General features: G+C 38.8%; 1 protein-coding gene across 6 annotated transcripts in view; it reads right to left on the minus strand.

Annotated features, from left to right (window-relative positions):
* Positions 1–13,483, minus strand: part of SV2B (synaptic vesicle glycoprotein 2B) — a 173,597-nt gene that overhangs the window by 89,373 nt on the left and 70,741 nt on the right. The window contains exon 2 of one of the 6 annotated variants that reach the window (XM_077871254.1): positions 10,648–10,778. The exons of the other annotated variants lie outside the window; for them this stretch is intronic. The gene's annotated coding sequence lies outside the window, so the exon portion shown is untranslated. The remainder of the gene's footprint in view (positions 1–10,647; positions 10,779–13,483) is intronic. 6 annotated transcript variants of the gene reach the window in all.

The raw sequence follows: 13,483 nt of genomic DNA on the forward strand, positions 1-13,483 counted from the left end.
TTGGAATAATTTAAAATGGAATACTTAATAGTCTGTTTGAATAAAGATAGAAAGGTATTTCATCATGAAAGCTCAAGCCTTTGGCTTTTACAGGGTTATTTGCATTTCAACAGGACACTCTTGATGCTTTTCAAAATGCTTCAATACATCATGGACCTCTAATGGTAGAATTCCAGGTGGTAAGGGCATTTCCTTTATATATTTTTTTTAATTTTTTAAAAGATTCTTTTATTTATTTGAGAGGGAGAGAGACCACAGAGGGAGAGGGAGAAGCAGACTCCCTGTTGAGCAGGGAGCCCAATGCAGGGCTCAATCCCAGGACCTTGAGATCATGACCTGAGCCAAAGGCAGATGTTTAACTGACTGAACCACCGAGGCACCCTAGGGGTGAGGGAGATTTCCTTTAAATGGCATTACACACAAGCCTGCTGACCTTTGCTCAAAAGGTGAGCCTTGTGTTGTTCTAAATCACCTCCATCACAGGGGATGAGGTAGACCCACTGACACCTCAGGCCTGTCCTAAGTAATAAGGCATCTGGACATCTTCCACTTGAGGAAGTCTACAGGGACAAAGGCTCATAGATCAAATCCAATCCTAAATCTTTACAGGCAAGCTGACTCTCAAAGTCAGCTTGTAGTAAAAGGATGGCATTTGCCACTTAAAACAGTGCAGTAATAAACTGTGATTTTGAACATTTACTAAAGTTTATTGGAGGGGGTACTGGCCTGCTGCACCCTGACCTTCACGTACTTTGGAGACTTCAACTCTCATTCCCCAGCTCCTGGGAGTGTGGATGGCTGTCTCTACCCTAGAGAATGGACTTGCCCGAGGCCATGCCCCTTCCAGAGAAGCCTGGAGTACATGACTCAGTGATGTGGGAATATGAAGGCCAGGTACACTTGCCCCAGTGCAAGCCAATTCTACTGGGTCCTTCCAGCTCCTGCATTCCTTGAAGTAATGAGACCGAAGCCACATCCTCCCTCTTGCCACTCTGTTTATTATTATTATTATTATTATTATTATTATTATTATTATTCCTTCCAGTGTTGCTCTCAAGAGCACAAATCCTGTGTGCTAAACTCCCCCACTCTGCTTCTCAGTTCCTGGGACAGGAACTGTGTGCCAAGCACCATTCTTAGGATTTATACATGCTTAACTCTTAGAAGCAAGTACTATTATTATGCTCATTTCAGAGATAAAGAAACTGAGCTGGAGGCAAATTATTTTTCTATAGTCACCTAGAAGCCCTCAGAGGGCTTGTGAAAGATTAAAAAGAGATGATGTATATAAACACGCTATAATAGTGACTAGCACAAAGTAAGTAGTCCTCTCATTCATTAACATTTTTGTTCACACTATAAATATTTATTGAGCATCTACCATATACTAAGTGCTATTCTCAGCACTGTAGACACAGCATTAAGCAAAAGAGTCAAAGTTTCTGCCCTCAGAGAGATAACATTCTAGCAAGAGCAGTGAGAAATGTACAAATCAGTAAATGTAAATGTTATATGAGTGCTGTGCATAAAAATAAATCAGGTTATGGGAGATGGAAGCCACAGCAGTAAGAATAGAGCTATTTTATGTAAGAAGGTGAGGGAAGATCTCATTGGTAAGTTGGCATTTGAGTAGAAACTGGAAATACGGGAGTTAAGCCATGAAGATATTTAAAGAGTATTTCATGTAAAGGGTGCAAGTGTAAAGTCACGAACAATGAAAGATATTGAACAGAAGTGTGACATGATCTGACAGATTTCAGAAGGCTCACACTGGCTGCTGCCGTGCTGGGAATCGGCCAGGGGTGGAGGGACAAGGAAGGAAGCAGGGAAGCTAACAGGCAGAATGCCCTGCCATCATCCAGGCCAGCAACAGCAGTGGCTTAGCCCAGCACAGTCACAAGGGAAGCATTAGGAACTGCCAGATGGGGCTCAACCACTGAAGGGAAAGCCACCGGGATTTGCAGATGAATCAGATGTGAGTGTGACTGCAAGAGAAGAGTCAAGAAATCAAGGATATGTGGGCCTGAGCAGTTCTGATGATAGAGTAGCCATGGACAGTGACGGGGGATAAAATGCGTGGGAGAACCAGCTTTGACTGCAGATGAGGCAGGATCAGGAGATCCATATGGATGCAAGGTAGCTGTTAGTAGGCTGTAGCATTTAGGGAGAGGCACCATGGCGCACTGGTTATGAACACAGATTCCATAGGTAGACTACCCAAAGTTGAATCTCAGCTCTACTACTATGAGCTATGTCCCCTTGGGCAAGATACTACACCTCTCGTGGCTTCATTATTCTCATCTGTAAAACAGAGAATATTTGTACTTACATCGTGGGGTCACTATGAGACTTAAATGAGTATGTGTAGAAGTGTTTAGAATAGGGGTTCTTATGCAATAAGCGCAATATTAATATTTTAAAATAAAAGCTATCCCCTCAATTGATGTCAAACTTGAGGATTCAGAGGTAGTATGTAGGGGAGGAAACAGTTTTCCCAACCCTTTTAGGGTTGGGTCTGAAAATTAAACTGACATATTAATAGGAGAAAAGCCTACACATTTATTTAATATGAACTTTATGTGACATGGGACCCCTTCTAAGGAAATGAAGACCCAAAGAAACACTTGTAGCTGAGTATATTTATGCTAGCTTTGATGAAGAGTGGCCAGCTGGGTAGACATATGATAGGTTAAAGAACATGAGAGAAGTGTAGTAAACTGAGGGAAACTTAGCAAGGCCTATTAGGACTCTTCTCAGGCTTCCTTTGGCTTCAAAGATAAACATGGTCCTTTCCTCTGGGTATAGGAAGGACACCTCTCACATGTGGTTTTTATGACCCATTTAGGGAAGAAAGGCAAAGAACGGCAGGTCACAGTGACCTTCCTGCTTATGCCATTTTTCTCAAGCCCCTTCTGCTTAAAATATTCCACATGCCAAGGTGCCATTTTTGGGATAGCGTGCCCTGAACCCAATCTAGTACAATATGGTCCCCAGGAGGGGAGATTCACTGTATCTGAAGATTTGCTTCCCAGAGATGAAATCTGAGTTTCACTTAGAAAGATAAATAGGAGGTAGTCAGATGGATACAGGGTGTGGGGTGTGGGGGAGCATTCAGAACAGAGGGGCCAGGATGTCCATTTCCCAAAAACTATAGCCAACACAAAATAGTTATCTTATGACATTTGTATTAATCCTTCTCCTTGATGCTCAGACTTGATGATACATCTAAAGAAAATGAGAATGGCTCTCAATTTATTTATGTAAGATAAATCAACTCAGGTCCAGTCCATTGGACCTTCTCATGTACCTGCCTTTAATGAGTTGGGCCAGGTCTTGCCACCACTGACCATGTGAAAGCCCTCATTGACACACTGGAGTTTCCAACAGCCGCTAACAGTCCCCGCCAGCCCCTCTGAAGTTTCTTCCCTTCTCTCCAGGACAAATGTGTTCAAAAAGTCATCAACAGCAATTGGCATTTGCCTTTCTTCTAACTGCAGATATTCCCCTCTTTTTGAAAGTTCACTTTACACCACTTTGCCTTTAAGAAAGACCTGCCTGTTTTCACTAACCAAAAGAAATCCAGAGAAGATTCTTGCTTTTGTGAAAAACATGAAACTAGCATTCTGGGGTTGTTTTGCAATAGGCCGTTATAGAGACAGCATGCACCCCAAGCAGCAAGAGTGCCCCCCTCACCTCACCAACATCCTTCCCCAGAACTCCACACAGCATCTAAGCACCAAGCACCAGAGCTTTGAACTATCTATGAGTAGCTGTGCTTGATCTCAATTTATTTTGTGCATAAAATAAATCTTCTGTTAGCAAGATGTGTCCTAAAGTATCAGAAAAGTCTGAGATGTTATTTTGGGGGTCTGGGAATGCTCAAAAATTTTCCCATATAAATTAATGGAATTGCTTTTTTTGTTTTACATCATTTTGGCCCATGAAGGATTTCATAGAAATGCTCTACTTTCAAATGATGGGGAGAACCAGTATATATGAACAAGTTTCAAGGTCATATGGCTCAATAAATCTCTCTAAACTCTCTGTATCTCACCATTCTTATCAATTCTAGAAATAGCATTTCAAAGGTCAAAAGCTTGATTCTGACAGAGCAATTCCACCTGGATCTCAGTGAAATGGGCCACAAAGAACAGACATAAAAATTAAACATCTGATTCTCTCAGCAGAAACCTTAGCTCTACGTAAATTATCAAATACCAGCACATAAGCAGTAAGAGATGTCTGAATCTGTGTAGGATCAAGGCAGTCCCCAAACTTTTGAATGCACCTCAGATACATAAATATGGAAAGTCCTAATCAGTGGTAACAGTTCAGAAGAAAGCCAGACTCTGAGCTATCAGAGCTTGCCTCTCTAGATGGGCCAAATATCTGAATCCCCTTGGCACTTGGGCCCAGCCCCACCTAGTCCCTGGTCAACGAGAAGCACACCTAACCACCCAGCTGCCACATTATGTTCTGAAGAGCAGCAGAATGTGCCACCCCCAAATATACCACTTTGGCATATCAATTATTTTCAGCTGAAGACAATTGAGAAGAAGCAGATATGAGAAAAGCTCTCTGCCCTCTCCCATTTGCCTGAAAGCAGAACTTAAATCTGTAAAGATGTCCCCTCTTTCCTTTCTAGCAGGAAGGACAGAATTTAATCACTGTAGACAATTCTAGACTCTTATCAGCCTGAGGCGGCATGGGAGGAATCTACATCACAAATCTTACTAACAAGTCTTTCCTTTCCATTAGTTTCCCCATATTTGCCTTCCCACAATATTGCACCCTAGAAGCTCAAACTCCTTCTCTTTTGTCACTTCTCTCAGAATGTATTGTTGTCTTGCTAAGATGCTATCTAAGCCCAAGTTCTAACCACCTCTTTGAGTTTCTTATCCTGGAGTCCACCCATGTGTACGCACACTGCACTTGTCCCAGAGCTTCAATTTGTTTTTGCTGTTAACCTGTCTTCAGCGTTTAGTTGACAGGGCCCTGGCCAATGAACCTAAGATGGTTAGAGGAAAAGAATAGTTTTCCTCCTCAGTGGTTCAAAGCTACTTCCTCATCAGCAAGTGGGCCTGAAATTAATAGCCTGCACCCAGACACTTAACCACCCAGGTTCCCCCATGTAGTTCTAGCTAACTTACTTTAACTGCCATATCGTATTCCCCTGTACTTTTCTCTTTAATGATCCATTCTCCTCTTTACGGCAATGCTTTTTCTTATTAAAAACTGTGATGAGAATATTCTTTTATGTTAATTGATACTGACTCTCTGGGAAGGAGTGTGATATTTTGATAAAGCCAGACTCACTCCTATATCTATCAGGAGCAGGGCATACAGGCCTTCCTCATTTGCTACCAGCTAAGACCAGCATCTATGGGCTGACAGACTGAGCAGAAGAGGGGCAAGATCCCACAGCCCTGGGATTAGATCTCAACTGCCCTGTGTGGTAGGGCCAAGTGTCACAGCCAGGCAAGTCACCAGTACTATGTGAAAAACAGTCATTGTTCTTATTACCTGCCTGACCCTGTGCTTGGCTAGAATCCCAGAGCTCTCTTCCTCTTTGTCCCCTTTAGACTTACTCCATAGAGACACTTTTACACATTAACAGACACAAATGGCATAGCCCTTATTTTAATGCAATGTCATCTTGACAAACCTCAGTAGGCACATCTTTCTCAGCCAGAAAAAAAAAAAATTTGGTTGATATATAAATAGAGGATAATTCATAACTTTGCCAATTTTCCTTCTCTGTCTCTGCTGTTTCTCCAAGGCATATGTGCCAAATGCATATGGCTCTACAATATTCCTCCTTTGGCTGCAGTATCAAATCCAAACTCCCTAACTTGGCATGGAGGGCCTTACAACCAGCCTCAGCTACTTGCCTCATCTGTAGCCATATTCCAGAGCCTGTCTCCTAGTTCATGCCTCCTTCCACCCCACAGGGTCCCACATATTCAAGGAGTGTCCTATTAGCCTATAAAACACAATTCAAATGCCCCTTCCTTTGTCTAACACCCACCTAGATATAACATGTCATTTCCAACTTTTCTTTTTTTTTTTTTAAGATTTTATTTATTTATTCATAGAGACAGAGAGAGAGGCAGAGACACAGGCAGAGGAGAAGTAGGCATCATACAGAGAGAGCCTGATGTGGGACTCGATCCAGGGTCTCCAGGATCACACCCTGGGCTGCAGGCGGCGCCAAACCGCTGCACCACCAGGGCTGCCCCATTTCCAGCTTTTCTATGTAACTCTGTAATGCACCAGCACTTAGTGCATCTTTATTTTCATTCCTTAATTCTTTATATAGAATTATATGCATCCCCTAGACTGATGTTTTCTGCATCATTTTACACCCATGCCTTGCCCAGGACATAGGAGAGTGAATAAATGTTTCACAAACACATCAAATGTGATTTTTCTTTCCATGACTAACTTCTAGCAAGAGGAAGATAATTCTAGTGTCTTGGGCTATGTGTGAACTATTGATTTATTTTTGAAAGAAGACACTTTTAGTAGCAGATCTTTAATAAATTATTATGAGCACGAAGTCTAAAGCACTTAAACAGTTTCCTTTGTATGGATATTTTCTAGGCTTGCAGATTTTTTTTTAAAGAGATATACATATTTTGTTCCAGCTATAATAGAATAGAAAGAACTGCAGAATGCCAGCCTTCTCCCAGGCTGTTCAATTCTGCTGACAGAAAATGTACCTAGGTAACAATATCAACATCCATAACCCGATAAAGACAGCTAGAGCAGGTAACCATCAAGTGTCAGGCACTCTGCTATGCTTTATCTGTACTTTTGCATCTAACCTGCCCACCACCCTAGAAGGTAGTGAAAGTTCATTTTATGTGTTAACTTGAATGGGCCATGGAGTGCTCAGATTAAGTATTACTTCTGGGTGTGATCATGAGGATGTTTCCAGATGAGATTACTCTCAATCACCCCAAGCTGGAAGCAACCCGGCTGCCCACAGGCACTATCCCAACTTCATCAAAACAGGAATTGAAGCTCATGAGGCCCAGAGACATGAGTGGGCTGGCCCATGGTCACACTTTTACAAGGCAGAGGAGGGGGGGGTGGACACAGAGCTTTCTCTTTCCATGGGCATTGCTCTGTTCATCGTTACTCGAGTGGTGAAGCCAGAGCTCCCTGCTTTTCTATTGTACCATTTCTGCTTAACTGTAACATTGTCTTCTCTCTCCAGGACTTCTCTCTCTGCTAATCTCCCTAGTACAAGACACTAATAAAAACTGCCCTCAACTGATCTCAGCTGACTCAACCCAAATATGATTCTGTCCTGCACTGGCCATCCATTACAGCATCCCAGTGCCCTGGCCAGGTTCCTATGAGAAAGAAAGCTCTCTGACTCATCTGTACCTTAGTGATTAGTTAGCTAATACAAACACAGGTTTGCAATTTCTGCATTTTCACTGTAAAAGGAGGAGAACATTTGGTGGGTCCATGAGGTTATAATCTAAGTGTGATATACTTAAACGTGCTATAAGGTGGAGGAAAACAAAATATTTTTCTGGCCTGCTGTCTCTGAGCCGATAAGTACATTCATACCACTTAAATCTATTCCAGTGATCTCTTTTGGGGTCATTTTACAAGCATTTCTGCTTGAGAATTAGTCCTCACATTAATATAAATGGACAGTTATGAAAGCTGAGTGCTTTCCAGAACTAGGATGTGAAGCAACTTGAGATGATGGGTGCTTTCATTCTGTGTTGGCAAAGTGTTTTTGCTTTTCTCATATATATGGTTGTCTTCAAAGGCCTTAACATTTTCAAAATGCATGATGTGGATCCACTCTCAGATCTGCCTCTTCTTGCTTAGACCTGGCAAGTGCAGCCACCATCTGCTCTGTTCCAAGGGAGAGAAGGAACTGCAGGTGGTCTGGGTCTTCCTGAGGGGGCTCCCTGGCTCTGATGGTGCTTTTGTTCTTGTTCTTTTTTAATATTCAGTTTGGAAAATGTCAGGGCAAAGTAAAGTTAGCCCTACTTGTTGGAAATAAGAGGTTAATCATACCCATCAGGTCAACAGGGTACAACAAATGTTTGTTGAGGTACTACTATATGGCAGGGCATCAGGCTGGTATGGCAAAAACTCCCTGAATAATCTCCCCTCCCACAGCGCTTGCAGGAGCTCCCTTCCAGCTTGCTGTCTTCTCCCCTACTCATTCACTTCCAAGAGCTGAATAGGGGCACCTTGTTGAGCAAACACAGATGCCCAAGGAACAGACACCTTAATGTGTCAAAGTGACCACCAAGTATTAACAGACAGATAATAATGACTAGATTTGCTTTTTTTTAACTTCATAAAGGAAAAAATGGGCAAAAATGTAAGGTATGAGAGTAACATGCCTGAAAATGACAGGTGTGAACTGTCCAGGCCAACTTGCTGCAACAGAAAACAACATCCATTCTGCCCAGGCTCAGGAGCCTGCACAGCAGGCACTTGGCAAACAGCATGACTTGGTTTCAAGCTAGGAATCACATTCTGGTCCCTAAGGCCCACTCCATAAAAAGAAGCTGCTAAAAGTTATTAATTGTCCACAGCAAGAAAAACTTTGTTTTTTTGTTTTTATTTGCTTTTTTTTAAGTAGGCTCGCTGCCTAAATATGGTGCTTAAACTCATGACTCTGAGATTAAGAGTTGTGTGGTCTATTGACTGAGCCAGCCAGGTGCCCCTATGGTTTTTTAAAATGGGAAAAATCACAGCAAATTCCCTAACCTTGTGAAACAGAAGAAAACATCACCTTCTCTCCAGTTTTCCTCCCATCCTTTTGTAAAAGGAATAATTTTATCAAAAATTTTAGAGCTGTAGGGGCAATGCATATTCTCTTGTTCATAAACACATCAAGAATATCATGTCTTATACACTATTTCATTAATTTCTTATCACATCCACTGTAAAATATGTACTGATATCTGATATTATCTCATTTTTGCAGATAAAGTTCAGTGAGACCTCAGATCTTATAATAGAAACACTAAATTCAAGAGGTCATATTTACAAAGATTAGCAGGCCAAAGTCAAGGTATAGTCAAGAAGAGGGTTAAAAAGGGCCTGAGAGACGTTTGCTCAGGAGGGAGTCTTTGTCAGTTGAAATAAAGGAATGAAACAATATGAAACAAAAGAAATTCACAGTAATAACTGTCATATTAGACTAGATAAAACTTGGGTAAAAATTATCATAAGGATAAATACATATGATCTATACTGGTAGATGAAATACTAAATCAAGAAATTATAATAGTCATGAACCTAATGCTCTTAATAATGCCATATCAAAATATATGAAGCAATGCTGATAAAACTACAGAAAAAAGTAGATAAATCAACCATTGTAGCTGGAGATTTTAATACTTCCTTCTCAGAAAACGATAAGGCAAACACAAAGTCATTTCATAGAAGAACTAAAAAAGTTTCTGTGTAGAGGTGTGTTGATACATACAAAATATTTGCAAAAATTTACAATGTACCACACCACAACAGAAACTTCATACATATTAGTCTCTGACCTTAAAGCAATAATATTAGAAATCAACATTATATGTCTGAAAAATAATATTCTATGTCTGGGAGAAAGATAAAATAAAAATGGGAAGATGCCTAGGTGGCTCAGTCAGTTAAGCATCTGACCCTTGATTTTGGCTCAGGTCATGATCTCAGGATCATGGGATCAAGACCCACATCAAGTTCCATGCTCAGTGCAGAGTCTGCTTGTCCCTCTCCCTCTGTCCCTTCTCCCACTCACACTTGCTCTTTCTCTCTCTCTCTCAACTAACTAAATAAAATATTTTAAAAAACAAAAATGGAAAATTGAAGATTCTTGGAACTTAATGAAAAAGTATTTGTGACTATATATAAACACATTACCAAAAACCTACAGGAAACAACATACTTAATGAGAAAATTTTATATTCATTCACTTTAAGATCAAGAAAATAATACACACTTTTACCACAACTGTACAGCAGAGTATTGGAGGCCCTCATCAGTGCAATTAGGCAAGAAAATCGAAGGGGAAAAAAAAAAAACAGAAAACATTGGAAGTAACAAGGCATAATGAGCATTATTGATGATGTGATCTCATGTAGTTTATACATTTAGATGTAATAATTCAAGGTTGATAGATAAAAGGTCAACATACGAAAATAAATAACATTTCTCTTTATCAACAGTAACTAACAAGAAAACATAATATGGAATAAGATAATATACACAACAGCAATAAAATCTAACATGTATCAAGGAATTATTCTAAAAATAAGTGTATAAGACCTTTATGAAGAAAATCTAAAACTCTGCCAAAAAACACTTTTATGTTATATATTACATGGAGAGATTTACCATATTCATGTATAAGATTGCAACATTATATATAAACGGAGGATTTTCTTATGATTAGATTGTATTGGTAAGTTAATTTAGAGAAAATTGACTTCATAAAGTCAGAAGCATTGAAATACATATAAACATATGCACATATATACATTAGCACATATAGATTAGCATGGGTAGATATTTTAAAATAGCATTGAACAAAAAAGGAAGAAACAACAAAAGTATGATGCCATGCCATCTTTGTATATAAAATATAAAAAATTAAATGATGAGGGGTACCTTGTGACTCTTAGTTTTGGTTCAGGTCATGATCTCATGGTTGTGAGGTAGAGACCCATGTCAGGCTTTCCACTCAGTGGAGAGTCTGCTTGAGATTTTTTCACTCGCTCTGCCCCTCCCATTTGTGTTCTCTAGATAAACAAATAAATTAAATCTGTTTTTAAAATGATGATTATATTTTAAGAATTTATGTAGGTGGTCTCGCTAAATATGTTGCAGTGGATGCATCTGAGAAGAGATAAATGGAATGGAGGTGAGGAAAGAATGACAATAACTAGATTCCAAAACACAGAACATCTTTCCAAGGACCAATTATGACAGTGTGCCATGGATTAAATGTGATCCACAAAAGGAACAGAGGAGGAGAAAATATACGGAGAAAAAAAACTAAGGTAAGAAAGAGAATGCAGATAATTAAAAACTAGGTCATGAGAACAATAAGAAAAGCAGCCTATATTAATAGTTGGTGGGTTATAAAAGAGCTTCCCAATAAATTTCTTTTAAAAAAAGCCATTAGATAACTTTCACCATCCAAACCATACACTCATGTTCAGAGTAAAAGGCATTCCTCTGGCTTCCCAATTCTCAGGACTCAAATGGTTAAAGCATATACTCAACCAACAGACGTATTCCTGGGACCTGTCTTGGCCCCTTGAAGGCAAGTCATAGAGCTCTGCTTATCTCACTTGATCTCTCTATAATTATTCCTTTTTTAAAAAACTAAAATATAATTGACACACAAGGTTATATTAGTTACAGGTGTACAACATAGTGACTGAGCAATTCTATACATTACCCTATGCTTTCCATGGTAAGTGTAGCTACTATCTGTCACCAGAAAATATTACAATATTATTGGCTATATTCCCTATGCTGTACTTTTTCCCCTCATGACTTCTTTGTTTTATAACTAGAAGTCTGTACCTCTTAATCCCCTTAACCTACTTCACCCATACCCCCACTGTCCTCCCATCTGGTAACCACTGGTTTGCCCTCTGTATTTGTGATTCTGTAATTATGCCTTTTAAAATAAGGTGAATATAGGAAAACTTATTGGTCAAATAAAATAACTGAATAAAAGCTAATATATAGTCTTCATACAACATGTTAAGCTTTCAGCCCAAAATTTCTTAGTAATTTACATTTGAATATTTTATGAGTATCAGTTAATTTCATTATTATTATTTTGTAGTTTTTGACATTATATTTTAAATTAAATCCAAATATAGTGAATCAGAGCTAGCTTAACTTTCATTTATGTGGTTCAGTTTTTCTTCAAAAGCTCTAAGCATCAAAATACCAGCCTTAAAAAATACATAGAGTCAGAGTTCTGTGCAGAAAAGAATCCCACAAATCCCAAGTGCTGTTTCCTAATAAATGAATATTTAAAATTATTAAATTAGTTATAATTTACACTCACTAAAATTATACAAGTCCATTTATTTTTGTAGCAGGAGAAATTCTTATTTACTGTTGCAATAAAAAACATAAAATCAAATAATTTCAAGATTATCACTATTCTTCTGGATATCAAACCAGTATTTGACAGATGTTATCTGTCAAATTACACACTGCAAAAGATTTTTAAATTTTGGATTTTATAAGCAGGGCTACTTATTTCAAAAGCAGTAGCAGCTTTCAGCACATTGGACAGTGACCTTTACCTGCTGTTTTCTGATGCTGGTGAGCAAGCTGGTTGGAATGCTCTCCTACTCTGCTGTCAAGTAGAAAATAATTGATTAAATGTGAGACTCTGAAATTTATCTTTTACTGAGAAACATTTAAGAGCATTATAGAATTCATTTTACCTATGCAATGTATCTATTGAGAAATGAGAAAGAAGAATCCACTTGCAGATATGGAGAAATATTTCCTCAAGCAGTCACACCAGATAAATTATTCACCTCCAACAATATGCCACAAAGCATAATGCCAGTAGATTTTTTTAATGCAATATTCACACATCCAGGGATGGATGCCTGTGAAATGTTAATGCCTGTCAGTTTTTCTTTAAAGTATGCTTTATGTGTGACTCAGGACTTCTGCACTCATTATAAGAATACAGCATGCTCAAACAATCATCTCTTTCTAGTGCAAAAACAATATGTGCTTTACAAAGGTAAACAAGTCCTCCAAATAAATTTCTTTTGTGTATTTGGTTGATGCATCATGCTTCCAAGTTAACTGCCTAAAAAAGATGAGTCTTATTTTTTAAAGTTCATTAAGCACATAAATCTTTTCACATTTCTACAGCTTATTCAATAATTCTGCTGGTAGATGAGCTTACCTCCTCTTAAAAATTAGAAAACCAAGTCTCAGAGAGGTTAGGTGGCTTGCTAAAGAACACAAAGCAAGTAAGTAGTGGAGCTGAGCTTTGAGACTAGCTTTGACCAACTCCATACATAATGATTTTTATATTTATCATGATGTTGCTCCCCTATAACATGTTTTACAAATAATTCTTGCTCAATGCTTTATCTCACTTCTGGCAAAGCATAAAGAAATTTAAACTATATCATTAGTTCTATTTACATAAAGGAAAACATGTTTATGACAGTGAGCTGTCAAATGGGTCCCCTGAAGACCTGTATGTACCAGCTTCGGGTGTAAAAGAAACCAGTCTCAGCCTTTCATTTCACATCTCACTAACAAATATTCAGATTGGCCAGGGCATATTTTGTTAGGAGAAAGTAAGCAGGAAATTTCTTGCCAACACCCACATTTGTTTAAAGAAGAAATATACCACAGTGTAATAATCCCTAATTTATAAATTATATATTTATAAGTAATTAACATAGGAGAGAAAAGGAGCAGGGGTCTTAGAGAACCTCAGATA

This window comes from Canis aureus, chromosome 2 (genome assembly GCF_053574225.1).
Source record: "Canis aureus isolate CA01 chromosome 2, VMU_Caureus_v.1.0, whole genome shotgun sequence".
NCBI lineage: Eukaryota > Metazoa > Chordata > Mammalia > Carnivora > Canidae > Canis > Canis aureus.